Source organism: Lepidochelys kempii, chromosome 11, assembly GCF_965140285.1.
Source record: "Lepidochelys kempii isolate rLepKem1 chromosome 11, rLepKem1.hap1, whole genome shotgun sequence".
Lineage (NCBI taxonomy): Eukaryota > Metazoa > Chordata > Testudines > Cheloniidae > Lepidochelys > Lepidochelys kempii.
Window position 1 is genome coordinate 77,796,163 of NC_136390.1, and position 5,855 is coordinate 77,802,017.

The 5,855-nt window shown below is 56.7% G+C and overlaps 1 non-coding gene across 1 annotated transcript; it reads right to left on the minus strand.

Annotated features, from left to right (window-relative positions):
- Positions 1-5,528: 5,528 nt before the first annotated feature.
- On the minus strand, positions 5,529-5,610 carry TRNAS-CGA (transfer RNA serine (anticodon CGA)). Its single transcript has one exon. It is a non-coding gene; the product is annotated as a tRNA-Ser (tRNA).
- Positions 5,611-5,855: the final 245 nt, after the last annotated feature.

The following is a 5,855-nucleotide window of genomic DNA, read 5'->3' on the forward strand; positions in this document are numbered from 1 at the left end:
GCTCGGTAGGAAATCACATTCTGCCCCCTTAAGCCAGTGTTTTCTGTGCCGAGAATCCTGCCTGCAGCAGGTGCATCAGACCCAACAGGTTCCAAACCTCTCGCAGCCTCCGACCTTGTCCAAGGGACGTTCGTTTTCTGGCACAACCAGGGGTAGGAAAGGAGAAAACTCCACAGAGGCTCCTCCTCATGCTACGACGTGAATCCTAATTCTCTCCCCGTCCTCGAGGGGAGACCGGGAGAAGGAGACGTGCGGCAGCAAAGCCGGGGGGGTCTCAGCGACTGCCCTGGCCCTGCCCCTCAGCCCTGCCCCGCTGATGTCGGGGTCTCTCTGTGAGGTCACCCCCTCCCCACCACCTTTGCCCAATGGGCGGAGGTCCTGCAAAAGGCCTTTGTGATGTCACTGCCCCCCCACCCCTCCCCTCCCAGCTGCTGTCCTGCCCCTGCCCAGCCTCTTGGAGCTGGGAGTTGTTGCCCCCGGATCTCCGCACTCAATGACTGGTGAGTCGGGGGATGGAGCCGGCTATACAATAAACCACCAGTTTTTCATAAATTAGTCGACTTAAGGCCAGAAGGGACCATTGGAGCATCTAATATGACGCCCTGCATCTCCCAGCCCTCCCGTGTGTCACAAGAGCTGCTTTTGCACTAAAGCACCTTCCCGAAGGGCATCTAGTCTTCACTGGAAGACATCAAGAGATGGAGAATCCATCACTTCTCTTGCCAGTTTGTTCCAGTGATGAGTCGCCCTCCCTCTTACAAATCTCTGCCTTGTTCTCAGGAGAATTTTTCTGATTTCTGCTTCCAGCCATTGGTTCTTGTTCTGCCTTTCTTTGCAAGACTAAAGAGCCCTTTAAATACTTGGTGTTTTCTCTCAGCGAAGGCACTGCAGGCTGCCATCAGCTCACCTCTCCATCTTTTTAAAAACTAAACAGACTGAGTTTTTCAATCCCTCCTTATAAGTCTTCTCCATCCCTCAAATATGGCTCTTTTTTGCACCCTCTCCAGTTTTTTTAACGTTATTTTTGAAATGTGGACACCAGAACGGGATGCAGTATTCCAGTGTCAGTCTCCCCGCTGCTGAATCACCTCCCTTTCCATCCTCTCTTTATCTATCCATGGATGGCGTCACGGACTCACAGGACTTGTGCTCTCTCTCAGCCTCGTACAGTCCTTGGGAGGAACCCCCTTCAGTGTGACAGCCCTTCTTGGAGATCCACTCTCTCAAGGGTTAAGCCGTAGGCCCTTCCGCCTCCTGCAACCCCTCTTCTCTCAGCCTTGAGCATGCCTGTCTGCCGTGGGCCCCCTCAGGGAGTCCCCTCACTCTGGACCCCTGGGGCCTCTACTCCCAGAGGGAAGAACGCAACCCCGATCCCGAGACTGCCGTGACTCTCAGCCAGCGTAAAAGAGAGGGGTTTATTGAGCGTCTGAACACAGCACAGGAAACTCTCAGGGCCTCAGGCCTAACCTCCCTCTGCACAGTCCATCTAGGTCTCTCCTGCACCCGTGTGGGCTCTGGCTGTTTTCTCTCCCCAGTCCAGAAGCCCCCTCCTTCCAGCTAAGCGTCCGATATCACCTTCCCACAAGCCTGTGTCCTTTGTCTTCTGTCCCAGGTGAACAGGCTGCCTGGGTCTCCTCTATCTCAGCCTCTCCTCTCCTCCCTCTTTTCTTTCCCCCTGGCTGGAAGCAGTCACCGGGTCTTCTCTCCTCAGCCCATTGTCCTTCTACTGGCCCGACCTGGCTGTGACTTCCAAGCTGGGCCTCCCGCTCACCAGTCGCTGGGGTATCCGTTCTCCAGGCCTTTGCCTGAGGGCCCAACTGACAGGAGAGATCACCGCTGGTCCTCTGTAACAACAAACTACCTCTCCCACCTCGTTAAACAAACAGCACCCAGGGAAACTGAGGCATGCAAACCATTGAAAAACCAAGAAAATCCCCCCGTCATCACCGATGGCTTTGGCCCTGTTCCCCACAGCATCGCACCGGGAGCGGATGTTGAGCGGCTTGCCCGGTATGACACCTAAATCCTTGACAGAGTCACGGCTTCCTGGAGTACAGTTCCCCCTCGGAGGCCTGCCTGCTCTGTCCTGCTGCCCCCTCCCACTGCGCCAAGAGGGGACCTGGTGACTGGAGCTGCTGTGGTTGTGTGAGAGCGCCGGGCTGAGAGACCAAAGGGCACCTCCGTTCTGGAACAGAGGGGTCTGGCCGGTAGGCGCAGTCGCCCCCGGTTTGGGGCACAGAAGGGGCTGTGGCTGGCAGCAGCTTGAAGCCCGTCCCCCAGCTGCGCTAGGCACTGTTTGAATGAGTGCAACGTCCGTGTTACATACGGGCTCCTGGGGCTCGGTGGGAAGCACTGAACTGCCTCAGAGTTCTCTGTTTGCAAGGTCGGTCCCAGGAGATTAGAGAGACAAGGCAGGGAGGGGATCTCTTTCATTCTCCAACTTCTGCTGGGGAGAGACATGCCTTCGAGCTCCGCAGATCTCGTCCTCAGGCCCTGGTCTCTCTCTGTTAGCCGACGGCCAAGGATGTTTGGTGAGGTGCCAGCTATGCCCGTTTATACCATCCGTGACTTTAACCGCTAGGACGCACTGTCCCTTCGCGGCGGGCAGCCCGGGCTAGGCTGACGGATGCCCCAAGGTCCTAACCACCCGTGACTTTAACTGCTAGAGCTCAGAGCTCCTTCGCAGCGAGCAGTCAATACTGACTGACAGATGCCCCAATGGCAGCACTAAGAGCCTCTCCACACCCGTGACTTTAACTGCTAGAGCTCAGAGCTCCTTCGCAGCGGGCAGCCAGGATTGACTGACAGGTGCCCCAAGAGTTTGCCCCGTGGAGGCGGCACAACTCAACGCTAGGCTCTTAGTACTCTCACCTAATGGCCAGGCTTTAGAGCCAAAACGGCTGAGGTTCTTTAATTGTGTTGGCTGCTTTACAGTAAACCAGAGAAAACAAGTCAGGCTTATGCATAAATGGTTACCAAAATTTATTAAGCTACATTCTAATCATGTGGTTACAAAATTGCTAGTGCCTACTTATTTAAATGTAGAGATGTTACACACACAAACAAGTTACAAAACTGAAGCCACAATCCCAAAGAAAGAAAACAAAGTATAGAGCTCTATTTCAAAATATGTGTACACTAAAGATAGGAGATCAGGTGTGGGTGCTTCTTACCCTCCTTGCATCTCTCGATTCCAGTGGTGCCAAGCCAGGATCGGTCACTCAATTCCGCGGAAAGACGAATAAGGGACAAGGCGTAGGGACCCTCTTAGCTGCAGAAGCCTTGGGAGGCTGTCACTTATCTGACCAGCAGATAGATAGTGAAAAGCACTCAAAAATCAGGGTGCTGTAGGTCCCCTACTTATACCTCTGTACTCCTTTCTTCTCTTTCTCCTTTCTTATGCCAAATTGAGGCTGGTCTGTCGGGGTGACGCCAGCTTTCGCAAGAGTAGTTTACACTTGCAAGGGAGAGAAACAATAAGTGTCGACTACTGGACATTTCTTTTATCAGGGTAAATATTTTCCCACCTAGGATGTTGGTGTGAGTGCATCACTCTATTTAGTAGGGGCGAAGAGCCATGTCTGTCACAGGGCCTCTGCCTGCTGTGAGCTTAATCCTTGTATCTGTTCCCAGAGGCACATTGTAGCAGCACACCTGTGCTTTCATAGCTTCAAAGGCTGTGCTGGAATATATGTTAAGTGCCCTGTTCCGGCTTCCTCCTGTGTTTCCAGCAATGCTGGTCTGAGCAGGGGGGGGCTGGCTGTCTGGCTACACTCTCCCCAACAGAACCGGGTCCAATAAACCATATGACCTCCCCGGCCTGGTCTTTCGGTGTTTTCTGCTCCCACGGGCGTGGCTGGGAAGGGCCACAGGGCTCAGCAGGCTCAGGGAGAAACCTCAGCCCCACTGGAGACAGGAGGGGAGCAAACCTCACAATCCGTGTGGTCACTGCAGGTCTGTGCAACTGCCCCCCACTCACTCAGTGGCAGTCTGTGGGGGAGGTCTAGGGTGGCCAGGTGTCCCGATTTTAGAGGGACAGTCCCGATTTTTGGGTCTTTTTCTTATATAGGCTCCGATTACCTCCCACCCCCGTCCCGATTTTTCACACTTGCTGTCTGGTCACCTGAGGGAGGTCTGGCAGCCCCCTCCCCAGCCACAGTCCATGCGTGCCCAGCAGTCCCTGTGAAAGCTCACCTTTTCTGGGTGTCTGTTTCACACCCTCTGCCAGAGACGTTCCCCATTCTTTCTCCAGTTCAGCTGGCAGCAGGTCTCGTGCGTGGGGCGGGGGAGAGCTGAGATTTCAGGCTGCTGTCTTATGGCGGTATTGCTGCGATTAACTGGCTGAACGTGCTAATTCTGAGGACGAAACGGGGAAAGGGGCAGAGACCGAGAGTCAGGGAGTGAAATGGAGAAAATACAGGAAGCATTTCGAGCAAGGGCGAAGTGCAATGACCTGAATCCAGAATATTCTCTGCACCCCTTGTCTAACTCTGGGCCTGATTCTCTTCCGCATTGACGGCCCTTTCCCTGTCTCCGGCCGTGTCTGGAGGGCTTTATGCCCCTGTCCAGCCCCTTCACACTGCCAGGAAGGGAGAGGTGTTATGGAATCTTAGCCCAAAGAGGAACCAGGCCCTGTGTCACCTTCATCCTGGGTTTCAGATGACCCCGAGAAGTTGGGGGGCCACCGGGGCCTAGAGCATGGCCCTGCCACAGAGGCCCCGCCCCCGGTCATCCTCTTCCCCCGAGGCCCCGCCCCCCCACTGTTCACTCCTCTCGCCCCCGAGGTCCCCCTACCTGCCCCTCGCTCCTCTCCGCCTCTTCCCCCAGGACTCCACTCACCCCCTGCTTGCTCCTCTCCGCCCCTTTCCCTGAAGGGGGGCTACCGGGGGCCATGGGGCCAGGCACCCGTCCCTTTTCTCTGTCTTCGGTGAGCGGGGGGCAGGGGGGTCCTTGGGGAAGGAGGTGAAGCAGGACAGGAAGAGGCACGAGAAGACGGGGCCGCGGGGGAAAAGGCCGAGGGGCGTTGGGGTGCAGGTTTTGGGGGAGGAGGCGGAAGGGGGATGGGAAGAGGCAGAGCAAGAGCAGGGCATCGGGCTAAGAGGCAGAGGGGAGCGGGGTGCAGGCGGGGCCCCCACTTCTCTGGAGCTTCACTTCCAGCGCTCGAAAGATGACCACGGGCCCACGGGCCTCCGGAGGGGAGACCCGCCCCACATTCCCAGCGTTTCCGCCCGCATGGACGGCCTTTTGGGGGAGGCTCAGGCTCCTGTGGCCTCTTCTACGGGTTGCCCGTGCTCAGCTCCTTCCATGCTCTGGAGAGGAGCAGCACCCAGGGGTGGGGCTGAGCCGGGGGGCGCTGGGTGAGGGGCAGAGGCCTGAGACCGCAGGGACACAGCGTGAGGCACCATCCCAGGCATCCCCATGAAAGGAGCAGAACAGGGTTTACCTGGGGTGGGGAGTGTATGGAGAGCGTCCCAGGGCCGGTGGAGATGTATTGCCCTGGTGAGCAAATGTGGCTAAAACACAGGCCTCGCTGTGAGCAGGATTTGAACCCGCGCAGGGAAACCCGATTGGATTTCGAGTCCAACGCCTTAACCGCTCGGCCCTCACAGCTGTGAGTGACGTGGCCCCCAGTGGCAGTCTCTACTGGAGCGGCTGGAAGCATGGGAGGGACGGGAGCGACGGGAGGGAGCTCTCCACCCTGAACGAGCAGCCGTAGCCATGTTGGCAAGAGAAGCTCTCCCAGCACCATAGCACTGTCCACACCGGCGCTTAGGTCTGTGTAACTTGTGTCACTCGGGGGGTGGCTTATTCACACCCCGAGCCACATACGTTCTACCGACACAAGGGGGAGTGTA